Raw genomic sequence first — 12,628 nt, forward strand, 5'->3', positions numbered from 1 at the left:
CCAAATCCCAAAGTTAGGTTTCCACATTCTTTTCATCCAACATGTTATAAATCAAAACCCACCCATAGAATCAAGTAAAGAATCATGAATTACATGTTATTTCTACCCATTCCAAGCATAAACAACATCAAACAACACAAATCTCATGGATTATGAAAATACCCAAAATGAAATCTCATGTTTTAACACATACAACATTACCCAATCATAGATTCTACAAGAACTTGTATTCAAACCCTTACCTCTTGAATTTCTCCTTCTAACTTCAAGAATCTACAATCCTCTCCTCTTCTCTCTTCTACTCTTTTGCCTCTTTTCTCTTCTCTACTTTTCTTTCTATTTTTCTATCTAATTTAGGTTAACTCATAGAATTCTCTTCTAACCCTCATTATCTCATTGGGCTTAACCCACCTAATATTCTTTCTCACTCAACTAAGCCCATTTAACTAATTTCAAGTAAAATCCTACCATTCATTAATTAGCTAAATAACATATTGTCACCCAATTAAATAATTATCGCGCAAACAATAATTAAATAAACACATAAACAATTATCAATTATCAAATAATCATAATTAAATAAAATCTAATAAAAATAGGATGTTACAACTCTCCCCCACTTAAAAGATTTTCGGCCTCGAAAATTACCTCAAACAAACAACTTCGGATACGATTCCTTCATCTTATCCTCGAGTTCCCAAGTGATATTACCATCGGCCACTCCACCCCATATCACTTTCACCAAAGCAATCTCCTTACCACGAAGCTTCTTTACCTCTCGATCTTCAATTCGCATAGGTGATGTATCAACCGTCAAATTATCCCTCACTTGAACATCATCTAATTGAACAACATGCGATGGATCCGCAATATACCTCCTCAATTGAGACACATGGAACACGTCGTGAAGATTAGAAAGAGACGGTGGCAATGCAATCCGATATGCCACTTCACCTACTCTCTCCGAAATCTGATAAGGACCAATGAAACGTGGCGTCAACTTACGCGACTTCAATGCTCTACCAACACCCGTTATTGGCGTAACTCGAAGAAACACATGATCATCCTTCTCAAACTCAAGAGCCTTCCTCCTCTTATCATGGTAACTCTTCTGACAACTTTGAGAAGCCTTCATCTTCTCTTGAATCATCTTAATCTTATCCGTAGTCTCTTGAATTAACTCGGGTCCAACCACAGCACTCTCTCCCGATTCATACCAACACAAAGGAGTTATGCACCTTCTACCATAAAGAGCCTCAAAAGGTGCCATTCCAATACTCGAATGGAAACTATTGTTATACGTAAACTCAACCAAAGGTAAGAAACTATCCCAATTTCCTCCTTGTTCCAAAACACAAGACCTCAAAAGATCTTCAAGCGACTGAATAGTTCTCTCCGATTGACCATCAGTTTGCGGATGATACGCCGAACTCAAACGCAACTTCGTACCCTAAGCACTTTGCAAACCCTCCCAAAATCTAGAAGTGAACCTTGGATCTCTATCCGAAACGATATTTGACGGAATACCATGTAAACACACAATCTTCTCAATGTATAACTTAGCAAGTCTTTCCATTGAATAGTCCATCCTCATCGGAATAAAATGAGCACATTTCGTCAATCTATCCACAACGACCCAAATTGCCTCGCAATTACTCGATGTCCTTGGCAAACCCGAAACAAAATCCATAGAGATACTATCCCACTTCCACTCGGGAATAGATAACGGTTGCATCAAACCAGGCGGCTTTTGATGTTCAATCTTTGACTTTTGACAAGTCAAACACGAATAAACAAATTCCGCTATATCCTTCTTCATACCTTGCCACCAAAACATTTTCCTCAAGTCTTGATACATTTTAGTAGCACCGGGATGAATACTCAAACCACTTTTATGCCCTTCCTCAAGAATTCTCTTTCTCAAATCCATAACATCTGGAATACAAACTGGATCACGACATCTCACAATGCCATTCTCGTCAATCCGAAAATCACCACCTTTACCTTGGTTAATCAATGTAATAATGTCAACCAATCTTAAATCCGATTTCTGACCTTCTCTAATCTCATCCAAAATATTACTAGTAAGCTTCAACATACCAAGCTTAACACACGAAGACGTCGCTTCACAAACCAAACTCAAATCTCTAAATTGTTCCAACAATTCCACTTCTCGAATCATCAACATAGACATATGCAATGATTTCCTACTCAATGCATCGGCTACAACATTCGCTTTTCCAGGATGGTAGTTCAAACTAAAATCATAATCCTTCAAGAATTCCAACCATCTTCGTTGCCTCATATTCAACTCTTTATGATCAAACAAATACTTTAAACTCTTGTGATCACTGAAAACGTCAAACCTTGATCCAAACAAATAATGCCTCCAAAGTTTCAACACAAACACAACGGCGGCCAACTCTAAATCATGTGTCGGATAATTCCTCTCATGAACTTTAAGTTGCCTTGAAGCATAAGCTCCCACTTACCCTTTTTGCATCAAAACGCCTCCCAAACCCAACAATGAAGCATCACAATACACCACAAACGGTTCAAACGGATCTGGCAAAATCAAAATAGGAGCAGAAGTCAACCTTCTCTTAAGCTCTTGAAAATTCGATTCACATTGCGAAGTCCAACTGAAAGCTTGTCCTTTCCTAGTCAACAACGTCAATGGCAAAGATAACTTAGAAAATCCTTCAATGAACTTCCTATAATAACCAGCCAAACCAAGAAAACTTCTAATCTCAGAAACAGACTTAGGAGCTTCCCATTAAGATATAGCTTCAATCTTCGACGGGTCAACAGAAATACCTCCACTAGAGATCACATGGCCAAGAAAACTCACTTCCTTTAACCAAAATTCACACTTCGAAAGCTTAGCAAACAACCTTTTCTCCTTCAACACTGATAACACAATCCTCAAATGCTCAGCATGATCATCTTCACTCTTGGAGTAGATCAAAATATCGTCAATGAACACAACCACAAACTTATCCAGATAATCATGAAAAATCCTATTCATATACTCCATGAATACACCAGGTGCATTGGTCACACCAAACAGCATAACAGAATACTCATAATGACCATACCTCGTCCTAAAAGCAGTCTTCTGAATATCCTCCGCCTTCACCAAATCTGATGATACCCAGACCTCAAATCAATCTTGCTAAACACATAAGCTCTAACCAACCGATCCATCAAATCATCAATCCTTGGAAGTGGATACTTGTTCTTAATTGTCACTTTGTTCAATTGCCTATAATCAACACAAAGCGTCATAGAACCTTCCTTCTTCTTAACCAACAAAACAGGTGCACCCCATGGCGATACACTAGGACGAATAAACTTCTTCTCCAACAAATCCTCAAGTTGATTCTTCAACTCTTTCAGCTCGGAAGCAGACATCCTATATGGAGCCATCGATACAGGACTAGTTCCAGGAACTAAATCAATCGAAAACTCAACTTCACGTTCCGGCGGTAAATCACTTACATCCTCAGGGAATACCTCCGCAAAATCACAAACTATTGGCAATTCATCAATGGTTCTCCTCTCATGCACATCTAAGGTTGCCAATAACATAAACAATTCAGCCCCATCTTGAACAGATTCACCAACTTGCTTCGCAGACAAAAACAAATCTTCCTTAACACCAATCTCAGGAAAAATAACAGTCTTATCAAAACAGTTGATATACACACGATTAAATTCTAACCAATTCATACCCAAAATCACATCAAGTTGCTCTAACGGAAGACAGACCAAATCAATCCCAAAATCTCTACCAAAAATACTCAAAGGACAATTCAAACACACAAAAGAAGTAGAAACAGAACCCATAGCAGGTGTATCAATAACCATACTTCTACGCATATCAGATAACACAAGATTCAATCTCTTAGCACAATCCAAAGAAATGAAAGAATGTGTCGCACCGGTATCAATAATAGCAATCAAAGGTGTACCATTAATGAAGCACGTACCTTGGATTAGCCTATCATCGGTAGAAGCCTCCGCACCAGACAATGCAAACACTTTCCCTTACGCTTGTTCCTTCTTTGGCTTATCACATTTGGTGCTAATGTGACCTTGCTCTCCACAATTGTAGCAAGTCACCTTCGAACCACCTCTACACTCGTTTGCTTTGTGACCACTCTTGCCACACTTGAAACATGTTACCTCAACTTTGGAACAATTAACAGCACGATGTCCCTCAACTCCACATTTAAAACACTTAACCGGAGCACTAGATCCTCCCCCACTTGGCCTTCCGCCAAAACCAGCTTTCTTCTTATTGTCATATGGTTTTCCACGGAATTGACCTTTCTTATCATTCATCGCCTTGTAGTGAGAAGCACTCTCCCTACTATCCTCATCATAAATCCGACTCTTATTGATCAACTCAGCAAAACGGGTAATCTGTTGATAACCAATCGCCTTCTTGATATCTGGTCTCAAACCATTGACAAACTTCAAACACTTTGACCTCTCCGCATTCATAGTATTGTAGTGAGGACAATACTTGATAAGCTCTTGAAATCTAGCAGAATATTCCGCCACGGTACCATTTCCTTGCTTCAACTCAAGAAATTCCACTTCTTTCTTTCCACGGCAATCTTCCGGAAAATAGTTTTCCAAAAATGCATCGCAGAAACGATCCCAAGTAACTTGAATACCTTCCTCATCAAATCTTTAAGCCATATTGCCCCACCAATCCTCAAATTCCTTTTCCAGCATGTGAGTACCAAACTGCACTTTCTGAGCATCAGTACAATTCATGACTCGAAAAATCTTCTCAATCGCCTTCAAGCAAGCTTGAGCTTTATCCGGTTCATGCTCACCCTCAAAGATAGGAGGATTGATCCTCTGGAACTTCCCTAAAGCACGGTACTCATCATCATCACCATTCCGATTTCCAGCATTAGCTTGAGGCATTTGACCAAGAGATCCAGCCAACATCCTCAATGCATCAGCAATGGCATCATCATTCCTTCCAGCAACCATCGTCCTACGACAACCAACAACCCAAAACAAACAAAACAATATCGATCGTGTCAGATACACAAATCTAATACAACGGAATTAAAGACATTAACGACTCTGACCAACTGGTCGACCATGCTCTGATACCACTAATGTAACACCCCTTTTCTAACCCCAAATATATCATTCAATCACACAGAGTAATCATGCATAAGGAAAAGGGAGTCACATGTTATTTTCAATCACAATGAAAACCTAAAAAAAAACATCCAACATTCTTAATATGCAAAGATCATATTTGTAACACAATGTAAATCTCATGCTTTCATACATTATGCATAAACGCTTGCGGAAAAACAATTGAATTGCTATTAAAATTTCAATGAATATATCTCATACTATATTCATCAACCAAATTCGAATTTAACATCTAAATCCATAATCTTGGCCACATAGCCTCAAAACAACATATCCAAGATCTCAAACAAATACATCCGAATATCCAACAAAACATAGGAAATAGCAATATCCAAACATAAGCATAAGTCTAAATAAAATCCCCCCAAGTGTTACATGATCAGAGCATATGAATCGCTACCTAATCCAATAACAAACTCAGGAGCTCCTCGGCTAAATCCTCGGACAAGCTACTACTCGTCGGAACCTGCACGTTATCAACGAAGGATAACATTCAAACAGAAGGGTGAGAATTCAAATTCTAAATAGAAAATATAATAATGGGAAATGCAACATAATTAAGCATACATTTCAAGAATTCATCACTCTTCACAAAACATGTATTTATCTCCAATATAAAGTTAACATGTTCAACTCAATTACTCATCACAATTAATTCACCACCTCATATATTGCCAATTTACATATATACACATATATCACTCATACATATATATTTCACATTTCACATCAAATATGTATCAATCACGTATATCTCATTCTCATCACATTCTCTAATTCACATCAAGTGATTCATCATTCCACATAAATGCATATCAATCAAATTCACATCCACACATTCATACCACATAATCACACATAACAACATTTCACACCGACACGTGCGACTCAAGTGTGACTCTATGCGATATGCATGTGGATCCCTCCGTTATCATTTCCGGTCATGCCGATTGTCATTCTCTCAAGACTAGATAACCACCTCAAAGCCCCATACTCGTTAAGCTTTCAAACCCCATACTCGTTAGGTTTGGGACAAGTAAATAACCTTCGCGATATTACCCAACATTGCCACTTTCAAAGACTCATGCTTGTGTACGTGTGCAACAAAACAAGACTCATGCATTTAAGACGATCTCTCTATCTCTTAAACTACACAATCACATCTTTCCAACCTTGCAAAACATTACACAACATGCAATTCAATCCAATCTCAACACAATTATCATTTAGCATTCCATTACATAATACATTCAATTACACCTCACACATGTCATTTACTCAATTAATAACACATATTGAACATATAGAAGTAATAGGTATGCAAGTCAAGTCTTAAACAAACAAGAAAATATTTTTGAATATAGTTCGCGCCGCCAACCCTTGGTCGCGCCGCGAAGTAACAAACAGAAACAGGGTATCTCAAAATACATTCAGTTCGCGCCGCATCCACATGTGCGCACCGCGAAGTACAAACAGAAACAAACCATTTCAGAAATTCATTCAGTTCGCGCCGCCACCTCTCGTTCGCGTCGCGAACACAGCGCAGAAAGAATTTTCTGTGCAAACTCAACACAGTTCCCTATTTTCATTTCCACCACTTAATTCACAGTTCAGTCCATTATTTGTACACGAATTTCACATACATAACATACACGTAACCCATATGTATCCTTAGATTCATCAAAGTTTCATTAATCATGCACATCCATGAATTTCACCCAAATCCCAAAGTTAGGTTTCCACATTCTTTTCATCCAACATGTTATAAATCAAAACCCACCCATAGAATCAAGTAAAGAATCATGAATTACATGTTATTTCTACCCATTCCAAGCATAAACAACATCAAACAACACAAATCTCATGGATTATGAAAATACCCAAAATGAAATCTCATGTTTTAAATTGACCCCTTAAACCATATATTTGAGTTTCTAGTGATTTATTTGATTTTAATCATTTTTAAATAAATAAAAAATTCTTAATAAATCAAATAAATCAAATAATTTCATGGCAATTTGATTTTGAGGCCTTGGATAACTTGGGAATGAAGATTGGGCCAAGAAAGATTGGGTCCTTTTGCAAAAAGATTCATTTTGGAGCCCTTTATTTCACATTTTTTCCTCAAAAATTGTCCAACTTTGACAAGGCATAACTCCCTCAATTTTTAAGATATGGAGGATTTCTAGGACTTTTTGGAAACCTCAAAAGGTCCTCTATAAGCCACTTTGGAAACTTTTTTCCATTTGAGGATTTCATCTTGATGATATAGGCTTTGACAAAAAACTGCTTTTGGTTGACTTTCAAAAATGACCTATAATCTTTTGCTCCATATCTCTCAAATGAAGCATTTTTAGACTTGGCATGTGAGAGACAAAGTTGTAGATAATTCAATTTCCTTCAAATTGAGCTTTGGATGGGAAATTTCTGATGTTCCATGTGGAAGCTATGGCTGGTCAAAGTTCAGTTGACTTTCTCCTATGAAAACCCTAATTTAGAAACTTTTGAATTTGTTGATTTCTGATCTTTTCTTGATGAACCATGATCAACCCTTGATCAAATGGTGAATGATACTTCAAAATAAGGTTGTTGACAAAAAATCAGGAGTTTTGACTGTACTTTGACCACAGTTGACTTTTGGGTCAAACTAGTTGATTGTTGACTTTCTGAGCAACTGAGTGGTCAACCCTTTGAATTAGAGCCTGAATTTTGTCATGGAGATGGTTTGAAACATCATAAGCCATATGAGATGCCTTAGAGTCTTTGGTTCATTGATTTTCTTCAGGAAACCATAAACCCTAATTTTCTTGAGCCTTTGTTTAGGATGGATGTCTCTGAGTCTTGAACTTTGATAGGAGTTTGATTTAAAAGAAATAGGATGGGAAAATTTTGGGATATGACACTCGAATCTAGGAAATCGACCAACAGGGATAGGATACTTTCCCTAATCATCGACTTCATTAAATACAACGTCTATGTTGTCCATTAGGCAACAGATGGACGAGAGTAATCATGATATGGTAAATGCTTTATCACAGCAGATTGGGACTATCTTTACTCCCATGATAAACAATACTAACCAAAGTTATGAAATGTTGGCTGGTCAAATGGCCAGAATAGCAGACTTCTTTGGCACCCCGCAGGTTCCGCCTAGACCTACCCTCCAAGCGTCGAATATAAGGCTTGTCGAGACACTAGACAATGGGGCTATGCCAGAGAACCAACGACAAATTCCAAATAGGAACGAAAGGGAGCGCATCGACCAAAATATTCCAAGAATGGTGCAACGTCATCCAAACGCAGACCAAGTCCTTAGAAATATCCATCAGACTTAATATGTGGGCCATAATAATATTTCGAATGTAGTCGATTAAGTCTTGGCTCAAAATGGTCTTAATATAGGACTTCATAGGCCTAACTTTTTGTCCCCATTGGCGGAATATGTTAGGCAAACTGAATTACCTAGGGGTTGGAAAATTCCGAAATTTACCAAGTTCACTGGCGAAACTAGTGAGTAGACGGTCGAACATGTTGCCAGGTTTTAGGCTAAAGCAGGCAATATATATAATAACAAAAAACCTGAAGATAAAATATTTTCCAAGTTCTTTAACAAAGAACGCCTTTACTTGGTTCACTACTTTGACTCCACAGTCCCTGTATTCATGGAACCAGTTAGAAAGATTATTCCATGAACAATTTTATATGGGTCAGTTGAAGATCAGCCTTAAGGAATTAGTGAGTGTAAGGCGAAAGGTCGCTGAGTCGATTGATGATTACTTAAATTGCTTTAGGTTATTAAAAGCAAGATGTTTTACACAAGTTCTTGAACATGAATTATTCGAAAGGCCGTTGGGGGTTTAGATTATTCCATTAGGAAGAAACTAGATACCCAATATCTGAGGGACATGGCACAACTGATAGACAGGGTTCGCCAAGTTGAACGTCTGAAAATTGAGAAAGCCAGGGCGAACAAGTATCATAGAAAAGAAAAAGTTGCGTATCTTGCAGTTGATGAGATTGATTCTGATAACCAAAGTGTGTATGATGAAAATGAGGTCAGTGTACCGGAGTTAAAGCCAGTGCCTCCTTACGTTTGTAAATTGCTCAAACCTTCAAATGGGAAGAATCTCATAGAGAGCAATAAAAATGGGAAATTTATCAATAAAACATATACGTTCGACATAACTAAATGTTATGAGATATTCGACCTGTTAGTAGTTGAGAGGCAAATTATAGTCCCCCCAGGACTAAAAAATCCACCTTTAGAACAGAAAAAGAAAATAGGGTTTTGTAAATTTCATAACTTTTTGGGTCATAAAACATCTCAATGTGTGCTTTTCAGAGATTTGGTGCAGAAGACGCTGAAAGAAGGCAGGCTGCAATTTGGAGAGAAACCAAAGTCCTTTATGCAGGTTGATACTGATCCTACGCTGGTTGGAGAAGCTAATTATGCCAAGCCTCTAGATGTGATGATGATCGAAGCTACTGAGGGTTTCGACTGAGGAGAGGATGTTGTTGTTGATAGCAAGGTGCTAAGTTCGGTTTACCCCAAGCCTGGAAAAGGTTTGCTGAAATTCTTGGACAAATGCCAAACAAATATTTCTCAAGTGGACCTGTGCCCAAGGTGCGATGTTGTCTATGACATGGACGTTGCCAAAATAATTCGGTTCGATCCTCGTCGGAGTCAGGATCGGTGATTCATGTTTCAGGGAGAAAGTAGTAGTCGTCGAAATGAAGATTACCGCAAGAGATTTGAAAGGCCTCGACCAAGGACTTTTTGTCCCCCATCTGATGTACCCCAAGAGAAGTGGGTGAAGCCTGTTAACTTCCAAGGTGGAAAGCGCCCAGAATGGAAAGTACAAGATTTTGGAGCAAGTACTGAAAGGGTACGACTATGTGTCTCCAAATTATAAAGGAAAAAATCTTATGAAAAGGACACAGTGGAGACGCTATTAGAGAAACTAGAAGGCGAAGAGAGAAGGTTCGACCTCAATTCAGAGAAATTTTGACAAGTTCCAGAAAAAGCCATACTATGGGAAGTTAACTGAAGAACAGAAGAGGATGGCGAATGAGCGTCTGGAAATAGGGGTTGTTTTGGGGAAGTATAAGGGTGTTGCTGAAGGCACTCCAGAGAATACTAAAAATTTCGAGAGAGAGCCTGAATACACTCCTGGATCAGACGAAGAATTGGTGGATGACAACTTCAACGCTGAGTCTAATGAGCTGCTAATTAATTGCGGTATTGTCTCTGTCTTGCCTGCAAAATATGATAGGGTCTCAGAGGTGTCGGAGAATGATGACGAATTTATTCAGGACGAAGCTGCCGACGAAAAACCATTATGCTATTATGTAATGGGAAATGGTGTGGTCGAGGAGAAAAAGGCTATCTTTGAAAAACTAGACCATGGAATGATGTATCACTTGAAGCCACTGTTTATAAGGGCTTGAGTCGATGGTGTGGCGGTGAATAAAGTGTTTGTTGATGGTGGGGCTGCTGTAAATCTGATGCCCTATTCTTTGCTTCAGAAATTGTGCAATTCCGACAGGGATTTGAGGCCCCATAATATGGTCCTCTCTAATTATGAAGGGAAAACCAGTTGTATACTTTGTGTAATACAAGTAGACTTGGCTGTTGGTTCTACCACTAGGACAACAATTTTTATGGTGATTTATCCAAGGCTAATTTCAATCTTTTGTTAGGTCGAGAGTGGATACATGGTGTAGGTGATGTTCCATCTACTCTTTATTAGAGGGTTGTCATTTAGCGATAGGACGGAATCGTGTAGAATATTGAAGCTTACCAGAGTTATTACAAAGCTGACATAAACAGAGTCGGACGGAAGCATTTCGAAATAAGATAGAAGAGGTGTACTCCTCAGATGAAAGTATTTCCAAATATTTGAATATGGACTCAAATTATGGATTCATATGGGATAAGGAAGACCCAAATGAGCTACTTCATGTAGAAAATCCACCATCTGGGTGGATAAAAGTCGATAGTAATGACTGATGAGTCATGAAATTTGGCTCAGATTTCGGCCTATTTGGCAGAAAATAGACTAAAGACGGCTTTAGAAGCCGAAATGGAACAGGAGATGGCTCTAGAGCCCATAGTCAAAAGTGATAAAAATGGCTCCCAAAGCCAGGATAAAGATGTACAAATTAAAAGGTTCGACCATACTTACGATAACGAACCTTTGGGGTTCAAAAAGGATCCTAATAGCTAGGTTAAGAGGATGCAGGCTCAAGATCCCCTTGAAGTGATAAATCTTGGGGATGGATAAATCAAAAAACCCACTTACGTAAGTGCAAAAATTGGGTCTGAAATGAAGGTGAAGTTGGTCGAACTCTTGAAGGAATATAAAGACTGTTTCGCTTATAATGAGATGCCTGGTGTCATACCCCTAAAATTACCTTTTTGTTTTGAACTTAATTCATAAAAGGTGTATAAAAAATATATAGAGGTGTCATTGGGCTTGACATTTAGATTGTCAAGCCCATTCCTTTATAAATCTTTGAGAAAGGGTGTATTCAAAGAATAGGGTGTATTTTGTTTTTTTCTCCATCCTTAGGCCAATGTTAGAACCTAAGCCCACTAAGTTTTATTTATTTTCTAAAGAGATAAAAATGTACAATAAAATGGTGGTGTAATTAGAAATCCTCCAACCAGTACAAACCCTAATTGCTAATCAAATCCAAGCCCAGTCAAACAGATTTCGAATAAAAAATATAAACCAAACTAAATCAAATCTTCATTAAACACATGAATCAATCAAATAACAGAAACAAAATAAAAAATATTACACTAACACAACATCAAATCTTCATTGAATCAAAACATAACGAAAAATAAAATTTTATTCAATCAATTTACAATCAAATCTACAATTGTTAACTCAATCAAAACCTAATAATCTAATCTTTCCTAAAGCTAAACTAAAACCTAATGCTATATAACGAAACCCTAAACCTAAAAGGAGGGGGAGATCGGAAAAAAAAAGGGTAGAAGGTGATTCAAAGAGATTATTGTTGGGATCTTCGCACGAACTCTAAGTCGTAGGTCGCTGTTGATTCGTGTCTCTCGTCGATCTCCGCCGCAGCTGCAAAGAAGGTAAACAAAGAAATCAAACGAAAGGATCGGAGAGAAACGGAAAACCGAAGAGGTAACGAACGAATCTTTAGCTTTTTGTTTTTTTTTTGCGATCCTGGGGATATTACGGAGGAGCCGTCGTGCCGGCCACCGTGCCTATTCATAAGGGCCACCGCGTGTTCTTGAACACCGCCGTAGGTGTTCTTGGTTAGCACCATAGTTGATTTTTCGTTTATGTGTTTTCTGGGTTTTTTTTGTGTTTATCCTTGAGTGATAGAAGAGAGAGATGATAGGATGAGAGGAAAAGTGAGAAGATTGGAGAGAAGAGAGAACCGAGAGAGAGCATGT

General features: G+C 38.2%; 1 pseudogene; it reads right to left on the bottom strand.

The window, feature by feature from the left end:
- Positions 1-3,330: 3,330 nt before the first annotated feature.
- On the bottom strand, positions 3,331-4,788 carry LOC131648788 (uncharacterized; annotated as a pseudogene).
- Between the last annotated feature and the right edge of the window lie 7,840 nt (positions 4,789-12,628).

Source organism: Vicia villosa, linkage group LG2 (genome assembly GCF_029867415.1).
Source record: "Vicia villosa cultivar HV-30 ecotype Madison, WI linkage group LG2, Vvil1.0, whole genome shotgun sequence".
Classification (NCBI taxonomy): domain Eukaryota; kingdom Viridiplantae; phylum Streptophyta; class Magnoliopsida; order Fabales; family Fabaceae; genus Vicia; species Vicia villosa.